Here is a 23,843-nt window from a genome sequence, read left to right on the forward strand (position 1 = left end):
CGTCGATAAATGCAAGGTTCTCCACCTTGGGAAAAAAAACCCGCAGCATCCTTATAGGGTCGGCAGTGCTATGTTGGCTAGCACTATGGAAGAAAGAGACTTGGGGGTCATCATTGACCACAAGATGAACATGAGCCTGCAGTGCGATGCGGTGGCTAGTAAAGCGACCAAAACGCTGGCTTGCATCCATAGATGCTTCTCAAGCAAATCCCGGGACGTCATTCTCCCCTTGTACTCAGCCTTAGTGAGGCCGCAGCTGGAGTACTGCGTCCAGTTTTGGGCTCCACAATTCAAAAAGGATGTGGAGAAGCTTGAGAGAGTCCAGAGAAGAGCCACGCGCATGATCAGAGGTCAGGGAAGCAGACCCTACGATGACAGGCTGAGAGCCCTGGGGCTCTTTAGCCTGAAAAAGCGCAGGCTCAGGGGTGATCTGATGGCCACCTATAAGTTTATCAGGGGTAACCACCAGTATCTGGGGGAACATTTGTTCACCAGAGCACCCCAAGGGATGACGATTAGGTCGAATGGTCATAAACTACTACAAGACCGTTTCAGGCTGGACATAAGGAAGAATTTCTTTACTGTCCGAGCCCCCAAGGTCTGGAACAGCCTTCCACCGGAGGTGGTTCAAGCGCCTACATTGAACACCTTCAAGAGCAAACTGGATGCTTATCTTGCTGGGATCCTATGACCCCAGCTGACTTCCTGCCCTTTGGGCAGGGGGCTGGACTCGATGACCTTCCGAGGTCCCTTCTAGCCCTAATGTCTATGAAATCTATATGGCAAACTGTGTTGTCTGTAGGGGCTTGGTACAGATAGACCATTACACAGTCCATTTGTTCTTTCTTCCTTTAAGTTTTATATAAAATTTCTTATATTATAATGTGTCATAATAAAATATGCCATCTTGCATATAATACATGCTGACATAGGTATGAGTCTGTTAGTGTCCCTGTTTGAAGAATCAAGACCTGTAAGAGTAGTACAGTATGTCCTTGTGCATGTATAGTGCATGTCTGTATACATGTACACCATATTTAAAAAAAAATAAACTTGTTGCTTTGAAAATTTTGTTCCATGTGCAAAACAGAACAAGGGTGTTAGATGCATCATAAGAAAGCTAAGACGAACATAATGCGTTGAGTGTTTTACTTCCATGTGGTTGTGTGTAATGTGGTGTATATATTCTCAATTTTGTATGATGTGTTGGGGTAGCCTCACATAATTACTTCTTTTTGGGACATGGTTTGAGGGACAGGAAAACTGTTGGAGGTCTCTCTGTTCTACAGATGACAGAGATTTGAAGATACCCTGAACTTGATCTTAGCATAGCCCTCCTATCTCTTGATTCTGCCCCTTAATATATTTCCAATATGTCAGCTGCTCTGCCATGTCTTGAGTCCCATCCCAAGTTGCCAATTTGGGGCAAAAGAGGGACTTCACAGGGAGCTAATAGAACATTGAGCAGTTTTTATTCCCTAGTTGTAGAAGGATGGTGCTGCAAGAATATTTTGTTCCTATGGTTCATTCCTTTCTGACTTTACCCTCCAAAATTCAGAAAAGCCACCATCTCCCGAAGCTTTTGCAGAGGAATTTTCTACAGAGAGTAGGAAATGATGTTGTACAAACAGCAATCCTTTTTTTTTTCACATGGACAAGCAGGGGCCTTGCAAGGAATATTTTTATCTTGCATTTATGTATGAAAGCACTCCAGGCCAAAGATGGATAAGGAAGTCTGTATACTTCAATGAAAATTTCTGTGACTAATATGGTTTAATTTTAATATTTTGTCTGATACGCAGAAGTGAAATGATATCTGATTAAGTTTCCTAGTTTTTGGGTGATATACATGGGAGCTTGGAGAGATTACTTAAGCTTCTAGAGGGCTCCCAGTTGTCTAGTGCAGTAGTTCTCAACTTTTTTACACTTAAGGCACCCTCAGAAAATGCCAGCTCTTAGTTTTCATTTGGTTTTTGACTACAGTAAAATTATATAGAATGTTTTTTTCTGTTGCAACGAACTTGGAAAGACCACAACAGAACAGACTGTTTTTAACGCTATTTGAAATCTCTGGGGTTTTCTTGTGAATCATGTTTGCACACCTAATGGTGCTAACGTTGTGTGGCACCCTGGGGTACCCTTGAAAGGATTTCAAGGAACCCAGGGTGCCACGACACCCTAATTGAACGTTACTGGTCTAGGGAATGCACCATATGCTTTCACTTTGACCTGTGGTCACCTCCTTTAGTTGACAAGGAACTGTTTAGTCTTCATGACTATTTGATCCTTGTCCTCTTTTCTGGGATACCAACAGGCTCGCTTGCTGGCATGACGAATGGTTAAATGGATTCCATCCTATTCATAACTTCTGTGGTATTTGAATGTCACAGGACTGAGGACTGAAACTCTTTATTTCATAAATAAATAATAGAAAAATAATGGTTTAAATAGCATTTTAGTGACATATTTATTGGAAGTGGAGCCCACTTGCATCCCATTTAAATCTTACTAGGCAGATGTTACATGATTTTGGAAAAGTATTGGTGTGATAGGAGTCTCTCATCCCCAACAGTTAAAAGCATAATTAAACCTTCTCTGTTCTGTGTCATAAGGGAGCTATTTCTTTTAATTACAACATCTTTCTTAGGATATGCAAAGCATTCACATACAAAGAGTAGCTTTACAGTTTCCTGAATTTGTTATGCATGCTTTCTGATAATTTGGTTTTACTTAGATACGATGCTAACCAGGAGAGAGGCTAGTAAAGCCCAAACAGAAATGTCAGTGACATACAAAGAGTGTTACTTTTTGCTTTGGTTGAATCTAGTGATTTTTTTTTTTTTAAATCATTAATGGCATCAGTAAACTATTATATCCTTTCTTTGCTAAAGTCTATAGTGATATTAAGCCTGTGGCCTTTCTTTATCGTCTTTGTAATGTAAACTCTCACATTTTAGAGGAAAGCACAGCACGTATTTAGAGGGGGAGTGCCGTATTCTTTATAGAATACATAAGACCATGGACATGTGTAAATTGACGCTACATGCATTTGAAATGTTACATGTCATGGCAACTCCAAACTTGCTGAAAGGATGCCCCTGTATGGAACTCCTAGAGGGCTACAGCTAGGGCTCACTCCCTGGTGGTTTGAAACACTGGACTGGGATTTTGAACATCTGGGGTCATCTCCCAGCTGCGTGACCGATTTAGGCTATGACTTTGGTTCGGTTGCTTAATCTCGCTCTGCTTCTTTGTCAGAGGGAGGTACCATTCTGTTATAGGGGAGTGGTTGTGTGAATAAATGCTTGTGAGGTGATATTTTGGGGTGGTCAGGCCTATATGAGTGTTTAGGTATAGACATAAATGACTAAAAGTAAACATACCTATTTGCCAGAAATGTTCCTCTTGTGGTTGAATTCAGTCATAATTATGTTTCTGTGCAGTATGGATTTTCTCTTAGTTGCTTCTTTTAGCAAAACTAACAGTCCATTCTTTGTGTCTAAAAAGAATTCTGGCATTTAATTTAGATTTTTGACCTTTCTACTTCACATAGGTCCCACTAAAGATCTTAATTTGTATATGCACATGTGTTTATATTATCCTTTTATTTGTTCCAGTATGGTGTTTGCTGTTCATATCCACATAGATTGCATATAATTTTGCTTTTGATGGTTATTATTATGTTCCTTCCCAATCTTGATTTCCTCCCCCCAATCTTTCTGATTCACTAAACAGACTGTTTTGTGGGTGGTATGTGTCATTGCCAGAGTCTTCCTAGCAACCAGATATATTTCTAATAATAGCTTATCCAATTGCCAAAAATATTGAAATATGGCATAGCATCTTTGAAACTGCAGATGTTACACTGCAGTCTCTCCAGTAAGTTAAAGGCTGGGTTTCTTTTAGATAATTGAATAAAATAAGGCTTATTCTACTGTAAGTAAAATGGATTCTCTGCATAGAGAATAAGGCTTCTCTGAGCCATGTTTACATAATAAAAAATGTTTGTTAAGCCAAAGTGTTTCTGCTGTGTATCCATGTGTGTGATTTCATTTACAGCTTGTTATGTGAACAATCTTGTGCAGAGATATGTGTTGCCTTGATAAGGAATGCTGCATTTGATGTTAGCTACATGAACTGATGTTGTTGGACCCTGTACCTGAAGCAGCACACTGCACGATTGCAGAGCAGGAAAACAGTTAAGGCGATGCTCTCTCTTCTGGATATGGTATGTATTGTTTTTGATGAGAATTTTGTGACATCAACACACTTGGGCTTATAGCAAATATTTAAGATGTCTTCAGAGCCTGAATATTTTCTCTTCCTAATCTCTCCACTTAAAGAAATCCTCAAATCCCTTCTATTAATTGGATGGAGAATCCAGAGATTCTTAAGTCGTATTAGGTCACAAGTCTGTGCTCTGGCACTGCAGGATGTTTGCCTTTTCATCACTTCCCTTTAGAGGCTATTCTACAGAGAAATTTACTCATTGATATTCATCTTAAATTGTTTTCTGTATCACTTCATCTCATTTTATCCCCTTGTTCCTTCTTTAAACTATTCTTTCTTTCTTTTTTTTTTAAGTTTATATATTTTTAAAATATATATTTCCTTGGTCTGTTTTTCTTTTCATTTTTAATACACGTTCAGGGACAGCAGATTAAAATAATGTGGCATCACATCACAAGTAGGTTTATACAGAACTTCTTACTAGGTTTGAGGCAAGAAATGGTTTTCTTTCCCTGCAAACCTTTTCAAGGTTTTGGAAAACTTCCCATTCTGCACTGGGATGAAACAGTTGTTTATAGGCTGCCATCTCCCCTGAAAAATGATGTGGATGTGGAAAGGCCCACCTCAAACCAGTGAATAACTTTGGTCATCAAGATACTCACCTGGGATGTGGAAGACCTAGGATAAAGTCATACTTGACCCTGTCTTTTTGGGGTCCAAGATGCATGCCTTGACCACTAAGCTATTGGCTATTATGTTCTTTTTCTTCCCCCAATCTGAGAGACTTCTCCTGACAACATTTTTTTTTTAAAACTGGTGTGCTCCAGCACAACTCTTGGGTTTCAACAAATTTGTCACTTTCTGAAGAAAACCTTTTCAGCTGAATAGGTTTTGGTTCAATCTGCTTCTAGCCCATGGCCATTTGTCAATCTCCGGGGAGGGGCAGGACTTGCAGGGCCCCTTGGCCAGAAGCATGGGGGGGCCTGCTGCAGTCTACCGAGGAAAATTTCCCCCCTCTGCCCTGTCCTTCAGGATGCCAGGGCTTGCCACCGTTTTCTGTTTGCAGCTTCCTTTTATTTATCCCCTCTCCTCCCTACTTCTCGTTGTCTGTTTTTGGCATTTTTTCGCAGGGACCAGGCTTTTTCATGGGGGAGCTTACTGATTTCACAGTTTCTGTGAAAATTGCAAAACTGTGATTTTGGTAGGTCCCTGCCTATGAAGACAGTCTGTTCTCTGCAGACTTCGCCGAGATGGCCAATGATGGCATCAGGACTTCCAACCATGTGGGTGGATTCATGAAGTAGACTGCTTTCAATCAGGAACTACTTTTTAAGGACCTAATCCAAAACTGGTTGAAGTAAACGGGAGTCTTTTCATTGACTTAAGGCTTTGCATTGCACCCTATGACCATCAATTCATTTCACTTTGACCATTGAACAGCCTTTGGCATGAACAATAAATATGTGCTTTTATTTCCTCTTGTGTACCTTAAACAAAGGAATTATAAATCAGACTGTTGTTTTGGGTCTGAGGGCCTATGTCCAGCAATGACCAATGCTTGTTGTGTTTTGAGGAAGGGGAAGAGAAAAATGCAACTCTCTACATGGTTAAGTTCCTTCCTGACTTATGTAGTGATTAGATTGTACTGTGAAGCATGAAGTTTTCTTAGTATCTTCATCTGCATGACTAAAGATTTTCTCAAGTATCACTGAATTGTTTATCCACCCATCTTTCCTCCTATCAAATACAGCTGTAACATTAAAAAATTCAAAACAATACAATGGTACATGCTTCATCTTAAATGTAAGATGACATTGCACAGATATCTATTCCAGGATGCAAAATCACATGGATTGTTTGTTAATACAGAATATAAGAGAAGATAATAAGATCATAGTGAAATGTCAGATACTGATTTACTTTTATAAATGCGTTACAGAATGAAGGATAAAATCAAATAGTTCTAAAATTTGTCTCATTCTCCTGGGTATTTCTGCTATATATATTTAGCTTCCAGAAGTTTGTCTCTATACATTATGTGCTTTCAGTTCCAAACAATACAACATTTATTACTGAATTTGCACCTATTTTGTGGGGGGGTAACCCCCCCAAATTTTAAGGAGTCAAAAGCTGCAGGTGACTTTTGGCTTTCTTCTGTGGCACTATTACTTTGTATGCTAGATACCATCTGCATAAATAAGTGTGGTACGTGTTGGACTAAGTCAGTGTTAACTGTCCTAGTGTTATTCATTATGATAGAAATGTCTTCAAGGATACTATGACTGTTTCTCTGCTTCCTGATATAAATAGTGTCTTTGGTCCTTTTACTGCCCTTCCCCTTCCTCATGTCAATTTTAGAATCCAGCAAATAAAATGGCTACTTTGCCAATGGGTCCACTCTTAAAGCTTTACCGAATCATATTCTAAAGAGCCAAATCTTGCCTCCATGTTGTTTAATATCTCATTGTATTGCATACGTCCAAGCATGTGTTTCATTGCAAACATCAAGGTATGTTGTGAGACTCTTCTATTTTTAATCTCTCTTTTTGGTACTGTAAATAAATTCTCAATGTGATGGGTCTGGCTACACATCCATACTCTGGAAACATTGCCAATATTAAAAAATAGCTATCCCATTTTGAATGCTTTTGTAGCGTTGTGAAGGGCCTGTTGTATCCTAGATACTTCAGACACATAAAGACAGAGTTCCAGCCTCCAAGAACTTGCAGGTGAAAGACCAGGGTACGATTTGACCTACAGGACTATGCAAGTGCATGAAGAGGTATAAGATTCCCATTTTTGTGCCCCCACATAGTCTGCTTGGGACTTGGCTGTGGTGTGGTAAAAAGGCGGGATAAGTAGCAGGCACACCATGAAGTCTTGACTGTGCTCCCAAGGGCACAGTCTAGTACCGTTGAGACAATGGGATTGTGTTGCGGGTATATCACCTGTGCTGTGTTTGAAAGAGGGGAAAGGAGGGAAGGAATATTGTTTTGAAGTGCAGTTTCTTTCCTGGATGCCACATAAGGCCCCTCTACTTACGTGGTACTGAGTGTAAAGTTTGTAATCGAGGCATAAATATGACCTGGTACGAACAGGAACAAAACGTGAGAGAGAGCAACCAAAAGGAAAGTATTGCAATGGGTAAGGTAAGTTTGGGGCCAGAGTTGCGGCAGCTGCCTGCTGCTCCCCTGCCCCCCACTGCCTTATGCTGGAATCTAAGATGAAGGGCATTTCCCCCCCATGTTACATGGGGGGTGGGGAAACCCCTCTTCTTGAATTTGAGTATCAGCAAAACTAAAAGTTTGAACTGCGGAGCTTCGAACTGTTACTTAAGCAAATTGAATAAAGACTTGGAGAGGCTGATTATGAAATATGTAGACTGCCCATTGGAGAGGGAAGAAGATTCTGGGCCAAATGGCCTGCTGCTCTGCACTTAAGTCATCGTTTACATCTGTGACAGTGAGCATGAACCTCTACCACTGGTGTGAGAGAAGAATTCTGATACAGGATTTTTGCACAACCTCTGCACAGGTGAACACAACATATGATGTAAGGCAGGGCAGGAACAGCCCTGTTCCCTGAGATGGACAGAGCTGGCATGAAATTAAAACTACAGGAATTACTTTTAGACAGCAACAGAAGAGGCTTCTTGACTAGAGGTCATTTCAGTTGCACTTGGCATGTTTGCAGTGTCATGAACTCTTTACGACATGACTGTATTGAACATTATAAATAAATGAAGCAATCTGATCCCATGATGTACTTTTCTGCATTCTAACCTTACTTGAATAATTTTAACTTGATTGTTGCAATTGATTGCAATGGTTAATGCTGATGTTCCTCTTCCATGAATTTTGTGAAGGAAGTCTGCCAATTGTTTGTAGTCAAAGACAATTTAAGTATGTGGGGTGTAATAAACAGCATGTTTTGTTTTGCCTGTCACGATGAAACTGAGAACCTGAGATACCGACTTGATTAACAGATGCATAGATAAAGTGTATCCTCCTTAAATCCAAGAAAAAGATTCAAGCTCCTATAAAAATAGTGGAAAAATGATTTAAAGAACTACAAAGCCTCTTGTTTAAAAAAAAAAAAAAAAAGCCAAATTTAGTGCCTCGGGGGCATAGCTGATGATAAAGAAAAAATGATCTCAGTGAATTTTGTAGTTCTACAATCTCAGCCTTAGAACAAATACTGTCATCAGCTAAGCTAATTTTCAAACTGCCCGACTGAATGGAGGGAAAACAATCCTGATTTGGCTTTCTTTTATCTGGCATGTTAAGTTAAGCGTGTATGTAAGTGGTTCCAGATTTGAGTTGTGCTTTAGAATGTTTTAGGAGAACCCTTAGCTAAATGCCCAATTCTAGTCTCATGGAGGTCGGTGTCAAAAGTCCCCATGGGAGCAGGCTTTGTTACCATGGCAAGGGACCATCTAATATGGGTCCCTTCAGTGAATCTTTGACAGATGAACTCCTTCCCTGCATACTATTCCCTGATCTGTGAGTTCACAGATTTGTTGACCTTTGGGGTCACCTTGCAGGGATTATCTGGTCATCCAGGCTGTTTTATGTTGGGGGAAGGAAAAGGGACTGGGTAAAAGGATGTAGGGAGGTTTTGGGAGGCTTTGTTGATTTGGGGGCAATGTTTCAACTTAAAACTGGATTTTAAAAATAGGTTGTACTCTGAGTATTAAAGGAGCTAGTTGTAAAACAAACCAATCTAGAGGTTCTATCACCACTGCCTCTGAGAGGGCTTTAGATGCCCACACATGTGCTTACTATATTGTTAGTCCATTTTTGTTTTAAAAACAAAAGCAAACCCGACCTATACTGTTAGAATATTTTGGCTGTAAGTAACTTTATCGGTTTGCTCACATGTCAGTGCTTTCAGGATTAGGGTCTCAAATGTTAATTTAAGGACTTGTAATGTCTGGATTTCTTTATTTGGTTTAGTGTTAGTGTTGGGTAAAACCAATTTTTCTCAAAAAAAAAAAAAAAGATTAAAAAAAAAAATCTTTGGTAGGTTGGCCTTTGGAAAATAGTTTTTAAGAAGAATAAAAATATACTAAAAATGCCACAAAGAGAAATTATTTTAAAATTTTAACTTCAGCATTCTCATTTATTTAAAGTATGCTTTAGCTGTGCCCTCTGGGCATCAGGAGTCAGAGAGAGAGAGAGAGAGAGAGAGAGAGAGAGAGAGAGAGAGAGAGAGAGCTTTACAAATGAGGCACCAGGCATCGAGTATTTTGCATCAATTAAAAGAAACTTTTATACATTCTTCTAAAAATGAGAAGTGAACAAATTGCATCTACTCAGTGTAGGAGTGACATCTCAGAATCCCACTGACAGCTGCATTATCAAGCTATATCTCATTTCTCTCTTACTGCCGCAAACTTAATAATTCCCCTTCTTCTGTAAATTTTGATGAAATATTCCCTGTGAAGGCCAGCATGTGGAGTCTTAGGACTTAAGTGGCACCTGAACTGACAGTCTGTTCATTATCACAGTTCACCTTCTATGACCAAGCGCTGCATGAGAGGTGTTGTGTGTGCTGCTTGCCCCCTGCTGCTGCTTTCCATACTTCAAGGGCAAGGTTGGGGGGATGAATTTAAGACAACCCTCTAATAATTAGATTCAATACATGAAAAATTATAACACATTTTTAATTTCCATGTATAGAATCTAATCACGGGGGGGAAGGGTGCGCTCATCTTAAATTTTAAGTTGTCTTGAATTCAGATAACTACATTAAAAACCCAATTCCTAGATTAAGTAGAGTCTTATCTTAGAAAGGGCCAGAGGCTTTGTGAAGTTTATTAGGCACTTCATTATTGTTGGGTTTTTTGTTTGTTTGTTGTTTACATACAAGTTGGTCAGATACTACAGTGATAAATAGCAGCATAAAACTATTAGATACATGGATAATACTTACCTATTTTATAGCAGTTTCATCTGTGGATCTCAAAGTACTTAGCAAAGAAAGGCATGGGACCAGTTTCTCCATTAAAATGGAGACACTTTCTCTTTTGTTTTGTTTTTTTAAATGGAGGAATTGAGGTACTGAAAGGTGACACTGCTTGCCAAAGATCTCTCAAAGCAGCTGTAGTAGAGCTGGGAATAGGTCTTTTGATTGCCTAATGCTCCACCAATTAAACCATATTGCCTTCAGTTTTAATTAATCTATTTTTTAGTTTTAAAATAATAATGTATCCGGGTTTGTGAACTTTATTTATGGTGGTCAATGCTATAGTACATACAACAATAAAGAAAATAATCTGGTTTAACAAAATTAGTAGTTTCTCACCAAAAAGGAATTTATATAATCATCAGGGATCCTGGTTTTCTCTGATTTAAAAAAAAAAAAAAATCCCCAATCTTTGGATTAAAGAAGTAACGCCAAATCCAAATTTTCCCTTGATCAAAATGAAACACCGTGTGTGTGTGTGTGTGGGGGGGGGGGTTCATTTTGAAAATTTTTTGGATTAAAAAAAGTAACCCAAATGCACATTTTTGGTGATTTTAAAATAAAACACTACATATAGAGGTGTATGTATATGTGGTATTTCATTTTAATCACCAAAAATGTGGATTTGGGTTACTTTTTTAAATCCAAAAATTGGGGATTTTTTTTTTTTATCAGAGAAAACAAGGATCCCTGTTAATTGTTAAGAGAGCTTTACAGAAGTACATAGAACTCCATGGACTGTCCCTGCCTTGAAGTGAATGGATAGGACAACAGTTTAGAAAAAGAAGGAACTGGAGATCAATTCATGTAAGTAGTGGGTTTGAAGGAAGTGTGAAAGGCTGTTTAGCGGGCAGGAAGAAAGAATGTAGGGGGAACAGCATGATAGAAGGCACGGAGCCAAGAACAGGAGCAGGAGACAAAAGAAGCAGGAACAGGAGATAATTGGGAGCAGCACAGAGCTAGTGCAGGAGAAGGATAGGAATGCAAGCAGGGAATTCTGTCTCCTGATATGTTTGATAGATTCTTAAAATGTAAGGCCGGAAGGGACTATTCTGATCATCTAACTTGACCTTCTGCATGACACAGATTGAAGAACCACACCTAATAATGCCTACATTAAGCTAATGGCTCCTGTTTTGAGCTGTAGCATACCTTTATTTTTTGAATCAAGGCTGCATTGCTTTCTAAGAAATTGAAGTGCTGGGGAAAATTTCGTGCCCCTAGGTGAGTTACTCCAGTGGCTAATTGACTTACTGCTAAAAATCTGCAGTAAGTTTCATTGTATGAAGTGACTATGAAATGTGTGTCACTGTGGTATTGATGTGTAAGGCTTTGTAGATAAGGCTGAGGAGTGGGAATTTGAGGTGATAACAGACAGGCATCCAGTGAAAAGATTCATAGCTATTGTTAACACTTAAAAGTTGTGATATTACCCAGAGGCTTCAACCAGGTTGAAGTAACGTTTTTGCTTGACACGGTTCCAGTATATCTCAGATGAAAGAAGTCAGTGCTTCTTTTTGGTTCAGCATGGGAGCAGTCTCTGGGGAATGCAAGGTTCTTAGGTGCTGGGAAAGGGCAGCAACTTTACTGGTACCATTTTGGGCTGAATGGAAGCAGCAAAGAGTTGATAAAGCCCGGGAGGAAGGAATTGGAAGGAATAACCAAATTTGATTCTCTATGACCACTCTTAGCCTTGCCCAAGTGTGCCTGCTTGATAGACTGGGAAAAGAGCATGTTTTGAATGGTAGGACTCGGGCAGTGGAACTCCTTGCTGGAAAGATGAGACTGTCTAAGTATGGTTGCATTCAAAACAAGGCATGAATCACATTTAAACTGTCTCCAAAATGATTTGCCTTAATTATAAGAAAAGCCCTCCCTCAATACAGTCCTGCTGCCTGGCCTGAAAGCCTGGTGAGGGAGAAGTTCTGTTTGGTTTTGTATTTAATATTTTGCATGATGGCTAGGTACTCTGATTTGATGGCATCTCAGAACCTAAGTGAACCAGGAAATGAAGTGATGGGGAGAGGTTATGAAGAAAAATAATATGCTCTGTTTCCAGAAAGGTTGCATGAGGTAGCATTGAGATATCTTGGAGGAGATGGCTGTTCAAGCAGTGTGGGAAGCAACCCTGGCTGGAGTGGTAGAGGTAGATTTAGGAATTTATTTTTTTCATAGATTCATACCACTTTGAAGTATAGGAGTAGACACAGTTCTCTAAGAAGTCATTGTAGAACGAAGGAGTCGGAAGACAATTCTGAGAGAGGCTACTGACCAGTAGGTCTGGAAGCCACCAAAACGAGTGGTCAGCAAGGCAGAAAGAGAATGGACCCTTGGAAACTTGGACAGAATCTGAAGTGTAGGGGAGCTTGATTGTAGGAGCTAGTAAGGTCCATGTAATTTAGTGTCTTTTGATGGGAGTAGTGATCAAGAAAATAAGGGACTCCACGTTTGACTTAGCAAAGAGGTCGTTTTAGGCAGGTCAGCTGTAGTGAGGTAGGCATTGCACAAAGTGTCCTGAAGGTGGAGCAGGAGTAGAACCGTTGAAGGAATTATGCGTGGACAGCGTGCATTAAGTTTTTGGAGATAGTTGGAGGGGGAGGGAGTAGGAGGGGGAAAAGATAGTATTTGGAAAGGCAGGTGGCTTTTATACTAGAGGACAAAGATTGTGTTGATGGAGGGGTGGAAAAGAGCCAGATGAGACAGAGTGGCTGAGGATAAGGGGGAGGAAGAGGATGAGAGACCGAGGCAGGAAATGATGGGCTTGGGGGTTAGAGACTGTAAAAGGAACACCTATGAGTCAGACTGGGGTGAATGAGGAAGTGGGGAAAAGAGCAAAACAAACAAAACAGTTAAAGACAGTGTCTCCAAGTCATTCCTACATTGTTACATTGCAAATGCTGTTTAGCAGAAAAGCTGGAAAGATCTTTATACATGCTGTGCCATTTCTTCACAGGATGATATTAGCATTAGCAGAACTAGGGCATGACTAACTGAAATGGTTTGTGGTGTGGTAGAGTGCTATATTAATTTTTTAAAGATCTGATGAATGCTTGAACCCAAGCACTATTGCTTGTCCCTGGCTTACAGTTTGAGAAAAGCTGAGGAAGCAAATGTAGAGGGATGGAATGACATTTCATGGTGATAGAGGACAGGTTGACTGGCGAGACATGTCTAGTTTTAAGCTTGTTAACAGTGACTAAAGCATGAGTTGTCAAAGGGGTGTAGTGAAGGCATAATATGAGAACAGTGAGATGAGGTAAGAGGCAGTGATTACCTAACTTTTATACAGAAAGAGGTACAGCAGTAAAAAGGGAGGGGACCCCAGTCGGTGGATAAATGACAAAATATTAAGCAGGTTTTAAGTGCTGAACCTAGTGGACGGTAATTCAGGAGAGGTAAATATAATGGGGGCCTGGAAAAATGCACTTGGAATAAAAAACAGGAGAGGGAGCGAAAAGGGAGCACGCATCCTTAGGGCATTTCATAGAGGCTGCAAGCTTTCTTCCTAGAAATAGTGACATAAACATGTAGTAGCCCAAGCTGATAGAAACAATGAGGTTTAAAGGGAAGCTTGGGAAGGAAAGAAGCTGTTGGACAGCTGGTGCTATTCAGAGGGTAAAGGAAGTGTGTGCAGGCTTGAGGGGTAAGTAATAGTGCAGTATGTGAAAATGCCTTCACTTTCCACCCCCTCAAGAAAGTGGGATGTTGTAGCACTGGTCACTGACCCCTGACCTGTAGAACATGTTTTCTTCTATCTGTGTACTCTCCTTTCCTCTCTATGCCACATTGCCATTCTCTTTCCTTCCCTTCTGGTGCCCTCTTCTCATCAACACGTCTCCCCCCTCCTTCCTCTTGGAGTGGAGTTTGAGTGCCTCAGAGCTTTCTCTTCTAAATTGGTGCTTTCCTTTTTATCTGTTCAGGCTCTTATGGGCCTCCTGATCATGACATCCCAACACTTGTTATAAGCAGGAATCCTGGCTTTCCCTGATTTAAACCCCCCTGCCCACAAATTCTTTGATAAAATGAAACACTGTTATATTTATATAGATATCATTTGAGCACCATTTTTTATTGATAGATTTACCATTTTAACGCAGTATAGAAGTCTACCAGTGCCTCAATCACGATAGTAAAATAAATTCTTAGTATTTATACATTTTGGTATTTGATTTGGGGGTTTTTTATCATGGAAAATCAGAGCTTCCCCCTTAGCTCTGTCTCCTTAGCTTACCAGGACACAGGTCCAGGCCCCTCACTCCCCACCAACAGTCCCTTGCCCCTTCCCAGCCCTGCCAGAGGGGGCCCCCAGCTACCAGGGCTAAGGGGCCAGAGACCTGGGTCTGTAGCTCCCAGCCCCTTGCAGCAGTGCCTGAGCCCCTGCTGCAGCCTGAGCGGGGAGCCTGGCTCTCCTTCCCCAATGGGCAGCATGACCAGAGTGGAGCCTGTGGTGGGGGCAGGTGTGGGGTGCCTGCTGTAGGCTGTGATGGCGGGGAGGCCTGACTCTCCGTCACTATGCACACTCCTGGGGGGGGGGGGGAACCCGTTCCCTGGAATCTGTGTGCAGGGTGGGTGTGGGTTGCCCACTGTGGGCTCAGACTCCCTGCCCTGCTGCTCTCCCCCAGGGTCTCCATGGCCTGGCGGGCGGGACCCAATACAGCAGTACACCCAGCAGCAGTGGGGGCAGTGATGTGGGGTTGTGTCCCGTCTTGCTGTGGGGTGGGCAGGGGCCCTTTTACCAGGGCAGTGTGGAGCTTGTAGTGGTAGCATGAGCTTCCCTGCCCAGCCTTGCTCTGTTCTGCTGCACTGGATCTTGCCCGCAGGGCCACAGAAGCCCTGGGGGGAGGGCAGCAGGGTGAGGACCCTGGTCTGCAGAAGGCAGCTTGTACCTGCCCCGTGCACAGATCTGGGGGTCACAGGTCCCCCTGTCCCCCTCCTGGGAGCATGTGCAGCAGTAGGGAGCCAGCCCAACACCCCCGCCCCCTGAATGAGCTACTTGCTGCCCCATCCCTCTCCCTGCTGGTACCCTTTAGCCACGGATTGCAGCCCCAAGCCCTCAGCCCAGTACTGTCCAACACGCTCCCTCCTTCTCTATCAATCCTGCCCCCATCAGACTTACCTGCAGGAGCTGCTTTCTAGGCTGCTTGGTGGCCATTGTCACAACCCAAAGTTGTGGTTTTTTGTTTTTGTGTGCTTTGGCACTGCTAAATTATGTTCCCGCCAAATTGCAGCTTCTTTACACCGTGGAGTTTTCTTTTGCAATAGGAGAACCCGCGTGCAAAAGAGTATTTCCCGCTGTTTATAGCCTTCTTTGCATGGTGCATTTCTTTTGCATCCTAGTGATGCACGGTGCAAAGGGGTTCCCGCCATTTGTATTGAGATTCGCGCCACATTATTGGCCGATCTTAATATAGGCACACGTGGCGGCTAGCGATTGGCTTGCTAGCCGTATAAAGAGCTTGGGTGGTTTCCGCCCAAGTTGGGGAGAGAGAGAGAGAGAGAAAGAGAAAGAGAAAGAGAAAGAGAAAGAGCAAGCAATTGGAGTTTGGGAGAAAGAGCGTGAAGATTTCTAAGCGCTGCTAATCCCTTCGAACCCAGCTTTTCTTTTTCTCCTTAAGAGGGCAATGGAGGGCCGATTTACCGAACTCACAGAGTCTTAACAGCTCCGGGGGCCTATTTACCGAACCCACGGAGCTTCAACCACTCCGGGGGCCAAACGGTCTCTAGCCTCTCCCCGTCACCGAGCACAATCCTAAAACGTATCCCTTCCCTTTGAAACTACCGACCCCGCGGAGCTTCAACCACTCCGGGGCCAATTACCGAGCCGAACCCGCGGAGCTTCAACCACTCCGGGGTCAATTGTCGGAGTCCTCTAGCGAGGATTTAAGCGGAGCTGAGCCTGGAAAACTGTCCAGCCTACACCACGACCATCTTTGGTGTAAGTAAACAATCTTTTAATCAACCATTACGCGTCCGTAACTAATTCTATCTCGCCACCGGTCTTCTTTGACCCCGCGTGCCCGGGCTGCTGGCCACAGCCTGCGTGCACAAAGACGGGTTCGCGTACCGCTCCTAGCCCACACATGGCCGCATGGATGGGATCGGGAGGCGGCCCGCCCAGCTATGTGCATGTACATGGCGTCCCCTGGCTGACCGCCCCCCAGCCCCTTGCCAGCCTGCAGAGAGAGAGAAAATACTTTCTGTTAAAATGAAAAATCTGCATTTTTCTCTGGTAAAAGGGGAAATCCATGGTGGGGTTTTTTTCCCCATTTCCCACAGGAAACCAAAAATCTGGATCCCTGGTTATAAGTAAAAATGGTTGCACTGACTTGTTTTATTTGAGTCTGTCCATGAGGTAGACCTACTGGCTGTGTGAGTTGGTTTTTAGACTGTGTCCTTAGTGATTAGTATGCTAGGATAGAGCTGGGGAACAGCATATCCTACTGTACCAGGGGCCAACCCTTTTGGCAGACATGCCACAAATTAACCCCACTCTGAGTACCACTCTGATTCCTTTTCCCTGTTTCATCTGCTGCTCTGTTTTCTGCTCCCTGCCCTCTCAGTTACTTTGCTTTCTACTCCTTGTTCTGTGGTCCCTGCCTGATCTGCTGCTTTGCTTTCTACTCCTGTGCTATCTGTTACTGTACTGCCTGCCTCTTTCCAAATCTGTCATGTGCCACAAAAATGTGATACCCATGTCACTTGTGCCACAAGTTGGCCACACCATTTTGTTTGATTGACTGTTGTCACTCTGCTTGAGAGGGGGGTTGTTAAAAAGATGAGTAGCTGAGAGCTTAATATAGAGAACTACATGACCAATTTCTTTATTCCAGATTTGTTTTAGGATGAGAGGAACATTAGGATGTGACCTGTCTACATCTTCTTATAATGTATCCACTGGCAAACACTGAAAGAGATAAAACAACAGAGAGCTAAATCTCTTCAGTACAAATGTTAGGAGCATATGTAATAGGATTGTTGAACTGGAGTTGTATGTTTTCAAGGCTAAGTACAGTATGATATTATTGTACTATCAGAGACATTCTTAAATCAGAAAAGCACGTAGGGATTTAAAATGGCTGTTGAAGGATTCTTGGATTTTGCTATATACTTCTACAGTTGCAAGAGAAGAAAAAAGCCTTTTGTAGATAAGACAAAATAGCTTTATAAGACAGCTATAATTTTGAGAGGAAATCCTGGATGGAGTAAAATGTGAAAATTCCCTCTAAACATGAAATCTCTGAATGACCTTAATGTTGCAAGTTATTAATAGTTTCCATAGGGAAATTTTTACAGGCAGGCAAACAACTGGTTATAGATTTGCCTTCTGTTAGTTTACATAGAACAAATGATTGTTTTGTTTTGTTTTTCTTTTTTTATGTTTCTAAAATGTTTAAACAGGAAACATAAAGCATTTATTATACTGGATGTCTTGAAAATGGCTTTATATAAGTCATACGTATGCATGTGCGGGCACACAGAAACAAAAGCAAAACTAAAATTTTAAATAACTATTATTAAATTTATAAAGTCAAGCACTCTGAAGCCAGAAAATGCCAGAATTCAGGTTGCATGTATCACTTTACTTTGCCTTCCTTTTGTGTGCGTATTATGGTACAGTCATTAATTACAGGGTCACATAATTTTTTTGTCCACAGGATCCCTTCCCCGGTGTACAGACAGATGGGACTCACCAAATGGATCTATTGTAAACATTAGTCAACTTATCCTCACAACATACCTATGAGGTAAGAGTTACTATTATTGTTTTTGGAACTAGGGAACAACAGGGAATAAGGCCAGATTTGTGAAATGCGTGGGCCCAATTTGAGAAGCTTAGGAACTAATTTTTTTGAGAATTTACCAGTATGAACTCCTTTAAGAATTTTCCAGAGAGACCCTTTTCTTTTCCCCAGCAAAACTATCCGCATATGGTTATGTGTTTGAAAAGTTAATACACATAGTTCAGTAGTAACTTAAGATTGCCTGCACTGAGCATGCACCAGTTTGGAGAAGTGTTGGGGGGGAAACCTGGCAAGGAGGACTTTTTCTGGGACTGCTACTACAGGCAGTGGGGATGGGAGGTTTAGGAATAGAACTACCCTGATGATGCTAAGGTAGCCTGAAGGAGAAAGAAACAGATTTACTTAGATGCAAATGGAGCAACACTTGGGTTAGTGAAAGATGCATGGGAGGAGGAAAGGTAGGTTGAGTCCTGAGCTTGAATAGGGAGTGATTCTGATAATGGGAGTTGATAGGGAAAGGAGATTGGGGTTGGGAGCTTCCAGAGGCAGTGAATGAAGAGCTGGGTGGAGACCATGACTAGGCAAAGAAATAGGAACTGGGGAGAGAAGCTAGGACTACAGCAGAAGAGATGGAACTGGGGCAGATCAGGTGCAAGAATCTATGTTCAGAACCTGGAATGGAACCCAAGGTTCTCAAGTTGCACAGTTCATCTTTTGTTGGCAAATACCTATGAGACCCGATGGCAAAGCATGTGCATGTCTTACCCTCTGGGTCTCTGCCTGAATAGTTTGTCTGTCAGACGCCATGTACAGATATTCAGTTTCTCCTGGGAGAGCAGCAACACTCCCAGGAGAAATCGCAAATGTACAGATGCTAAGGATTTTTCTCCCAAGGCAAAAACGACCGTTCCAGGAGAAAAATAACTTGGGAACAACCAGGGTTAAATCGCCCTCAGGAGAATTTCTCCTGGGAGAGCAGATATCTGTACAGGTTCAAAGTTATAAGCCACTGAAATGGATCTAACAATGGAAAAGGTTAATAATCTTAACCAGAGAGATGGTGGTTCCAAAGTTCCCAAGAAATAGGTGCCTTTTGTAAGTGTATGTAGAATTATATAAGTAGATAAGATGCATATTTTTGTTTTAGTATTAAAATGGCAGTTAACCCACCATCTTCCTTGACTAAGCTCTTTTCAAACAAACAATGTCTTTCCCTTGGTACATTAGCTCTTATCAAGTCCTTCCTTTCTAAGAAACATGGAGTAGGGCGTCTTTTTAGTTGCATTCTTATGCTGAATGCATTTCTCAACTGGCAGAAAATAGTGACCAGTGTAGATCAAGTTAGATGGCTATTAGATGTTGTAAATGATCTTTGGTCTGAGCCAAAGCTCAATGAGGTGAGTGAAACTCTTCTTTGACTTGTAATAGGCTTTAGATCAGTCCTAGAATTAGAAAATGCTGCCTATGGTGTGAGTGGGTCCAAAGGATTGTTTTGCAAGATCTCAGTGGTCAAAAGAAGAATCTGGAGTTGCTTGTGCACCTTGCAAGCTGTCTGCAGCTTGCTACTTGGAGCAAGGGAAACTTGAGCTGCAGTAGGAATGGTCAAGGCCTACCCCAGGGGCCTAGCGAAACAAATACCATAGTTTTTAGTTTGTAGTCTCTAGCTGCGAGAGGGTTATTAGCAGGTTCAGAGTGGGCTTACAAGCCAGAAGATAATGTTGGTGTTTTTTTTTCTACGTGTTGAACGTGTTTGCAATGATTTATAAATTCCAAATCTGGAGCTGGTTCCCAGTTTGTCATTCCCTAAATGAGTGATTGACTGGCAAGGCCCCTCTGTATTCGGTCATGCATTCAGTACAGTGCTTATTGGTTAATGGGATATACAGTGTTGAGTCAGAATCACACACCACTTCTGAGGAAAGGAGGAGATAATCTGACAACTAATATGATATTGTATCCAGGGCAGGTTCTGAAGTTTTGAGGTGGATTTTGACTCAGGGTAGATGCCCAGATGATACAATTTTGAGTGCATTAGATGTAATCTACAATAGGATGTTAGAGAGGGTAACTTCCAGGAAAAATATTGGAGCTTTCTCAGACTTTACTTACTCTAATATTCTTGGTGACCATGTAATTCAAACGACATGCTCCTTGGAGTATTTTCTAACATTTGGCTGCATACTGCAAATGCAGCTACTAGACGCCAGGAGTCGTGCGTACTGTCCTTAGTATGCATCTCTACCAGCTGACCAAGTGGTGGTAGAAAACTGCTCAGTGGGAGCTGTGTTTTATCCCAGGGCTTCAAAGTGGCCAGGACCGGCATACCTCACACCAGCAGGCCGCATGCGCATGGTTCATAGTGCCACCGCCCCCCCAGCTGTACTGTGCTCTGTGGGGGTGCCTTGGCCTCTTACCTGCCACTCCTGGGTCATAGTTTCCTGTAGCATGGCTGGCTGTGCCATGCTGCCCTGCCCTACCCTCTGGGGCAGGCTCAGAGGCAGGAAGTGGAAGCTGGAGGAGGGAGAAGGATCCCAGAGATCCTAGCTGTTGCTGTAGGTGGAGCAATGGCTGGATAAGAGCCAGGTAGCTGCAAAATAAGCTGTCCAGTTGGACAGCTCTGTTTTAACTCATTGTTGTCTGCAGTTTGCATTACAGTCTTTGATAATGATCAAAATGTAAACAGCATATCATAATACCAGTTGCAAGAGTAAACCCAGTTTACCTGGGTGCCATGTGGGCCTGTTTTGAACTAGGAAATATCAGGTGAGGGGAAGCTTTTTCTCTTTTTAAGCCTGGGGGATATTGCAAGGCTTTGTCTGGATGCCTATAAAATGGCCGGAGCTTTTGTTTTAGTAGATAACTATTTTCTTGGTACAGTAACACCAGTGAAAAGAAACTGCACAGAAGTGTGCAAAGCCTTGTTACCACTAAGTTAGTTGGTATAGTTTTCAATTCGGAGCAAGACCTTAAGTTGGTGTAAGTCGGTGTAGTTTATCCTGGCTGTTGCCGTGATGATAGGAACCGCCCATTTTTAATTTCTTAAGATTTTAAAAGCATGCTGATTACCTGTGGTGCCATTTTAAATTCATCCTTCACTGGTGGCAGTCTTCCCATACAGTTGTGACCAAAATGACTGCCACATTATTATGGAGAAATCTGCAACACTACTGCAAGTGACAGATAGTGGCAGTGTGTTTAATTCCAGCTTCAGCTTTGGCTTTACCTCATTTTATTTTCTGCAGCATGATAACGAGAATACAGTTCTCAAAAGCTTGCCTATTTTATTTTTAGGTCAGGTAAGGGGATTGCCTACAACTTCTTACTGGGTTCTGTTTTTTAAAATTGAATCCAGCAGACAAACTGATCATTTCCTTGTGTTCTTTTATTTAAACTTTTTTCTATTTTATTGATGAAAATCTTTCTGGTTTCCCAGTGCTGGCAAGTAAGTGGAAAGAACATTTACTTTAGGAATCGCATAATGAGAGGAGACGCTTTTATTTCCAGGAATGGAAAATGTTATGGGTTGTTGGGAGGGGGAGAAGGTTTGGTTGTGTGCTTGAAGGTGGGTTTAGGGCCCTCACCCACAGTTGGAGTAAACTGGCATTGTTCCATTGAAATCAATGCAGTTAGGTCAGTTTACACCTGCTGGGAATATAGCCTGCGTTGCTTTTCTGAGTGGACCTTTAATTCATGTTCTCCAGAATTCCTTCCTTATGGAACAACTTGGACTTCTAAAGCATCCATTTCAGAATTATGGCACTGATCAGTACTGCAGACTTTGTTGCTCTCAGCAGTTACACTTTTTTGCTGCATAGCAGTCTAACAATAGCTAAATACTACTAACCAGTAAGTCTACTGAAATTGAATTATAAATGCATAAAACAGCAGTAGGATTTTTAATTGGCTGGCTATTTAGAAAGCAGGTGCTTCCTTTTTGGATTTAAGTTACTATATTCATCAGGGCATTTCAACTTCTTGACGTTAAATTGTGTGATCATAATGAAAAAAGCTATTTTCCCAGCTCTGGAGATTGACATCTGCTCGTAGAGATTAAGAGTTTCCTGTAACCATGGGCACAGATTTTCTTGGTGGAATGGGAGAGGTCAAGGAAAGCTTTACACCCTGCTGCAGGTTCTTCATCTCTGGTAGAAACAGCTTTGCCAGCTCTTCAGCAAGCATATTCAACGGCTTTATTTTTCAGGTGTTTGATGAGATTCCATAATTCATAATGTCTGGAGTCGGGACCCAGTGATGCCTTGAAGTTGCATTTGTTGCAGTCACTTTGAGAGAGAGAGAGAGAGAGAGCGTTTTGATTTCCTCAATGCAGGCTACTCATTCTGTATAACAGAAATAATTATAATAAAAAAATTCTTGTCAGACACCTAAAACACCCAGAACTGTGGTTTGATAGGAAGCAATGACATACGGCTAGAAAGAATGATCACATTAAACCTCATTTTGAGTATTCTTCATCAAGCATATTTTCTGGGCACTAATGATGTTCTATTTCTTAGACAAACACTTTCAGCTCCGTTGGTTTAAGTGTATTTAACTTGTTACTGTAATTCAATGCTACATCATCTCCTTGTGTTCACCGATGTGTTGGTGAGTGAAAGTTGCTGTAAATCAAATGTAGCCTCACATTTAGATTTTGCTTACAATATACAAGCAAAAGTGAAGATTTTACAAAGCTTTAGATCTTTAGAAATGTTTTGATTAATTAAAACCAAGACTAATGGAAGCATTTGCTTAACACAAATAAATGTTTGTTCAGGGACTGCAGCCTCTATTGGAGCCCTGACAGCCTGGAGCGAAACTGACTGCAGACTAAAGTGAAATTGTCTTTCAAACCTTTTTTTGGCTGTAGCAAAATGAAAAGCAATTTGGATTTTAGGAAAAAAAATATAATTTGAGGTTGCATTAATAAAAGAAAGGAAGCCTGTTCAGAATACGTAGTCAGATCTTCAGTTCATACTGTAATTTGATGGAAGGCCATTGAAGTTAATGGAGTCATGCTGATTAATACCAGGTGGGGTTTTGTCCCAAGGATTTTAAACTGATCTTTTTGCTTTTCCCCTCATTTATTTCCAAAACCCAAACCGGAAAACAAATTACTATTCACTCCTCTAATGTTTTGTTGTACGTTTCCCCTCTATTCCCCCCTTCCCTGCCGTATTTTGTTCTCGTTTACTTATTAGCTGCTATAATTTGAGCTGTAGTACACATTTCCAAACTGCAGAAGAGGAATGAGGGTTTTTTTGTTGTTTTTTTTTTAAACAAGCAAACAACCATGTATTAAGACTTCCTTGTTATACAGTGTCACTACATATGACTAAATGAGCAGATGCACCTTTTATTCAAGGAAAATATATCCACAGATGTTATAGAAACATGATAACATTCAGCCTGTAGAGCAAAGATTCAAAGTGGTGGTGGTGGGGGGGGGGCATTGTGTGATTTGTTTGTTTGTTTGTTTGTTTTTTGTGGGGTTTTTTTTGTTTGTTTTTAAAGAGAATTCCCTGAAGACCTTATGAACTGGTAACTTGCAGTCCATGTAAAAACCCACTCTGTTTTAAAGCTCCCTATCCTGCCTCTCCTTCATGCTTCCTCCATGTGATCACTTTAAATTGCTGCCAGCTGGCCTATTTAACATGTATGTTTGTTTTACTACTTTTAATTTTTTACCTTTCAAAGAGCTAGGTAGAATCTGTGGCTCATGCAAAAGACAAGGTTACAGGCAGCCTACTAGTGGGAAGGAAAAAGGGACTTGATTCGATCCTTGTTTACATGGTTGTGAATCACGAGTAACTCAACAGGGCCTAGCATGTATAAAGGAGAGTGGAATCTGACCTGTGATATTTATGTAATGTTATTGTTGCTTTCTGGTCTTATTATGGGGGGCAG

General features: G+C 41.5%; 1 protein-coding gene across 1 annotated transcript in view; it reads left to right on the plus strand.

Annotated features, from left to right (window-relative positions):
- The window catches only part of TIAM1 (T cell lymphoma invasion and metastasis 1), a 229,510-nt gene that overhangs the window by 27,117 nt on the left and 178,550 nt on the right, over nt 1-23,843 (plus strand). The window contains exons 4-5 of the mRNA XM_025201339.1: nt 4,060-4,228; nt 17,853-17,942. The gene's annotated coding sequence lies outside the window, so the exon portion shown is untranslated. The remainder of the gene's footprint in view (nt 1-4,059; nt 4,229-17,852; nt 17,943-23,843) is intronic.

This window comes from Alligator sinensis, unplaced genomic scaffold (genome assembly GCF_000455745.1).
Source record: "Alligator sinensis unplaced genomic scaffold, ASM45574v1 scaffold373_1, whole genome shotgun sequence".
In the NCBI taxonomy this organism is placed as follows: Eukaryota; Metazoa; Chordata; order Crocodylia; family Alligatoridae; genus Alligator; species Alligator sinensis.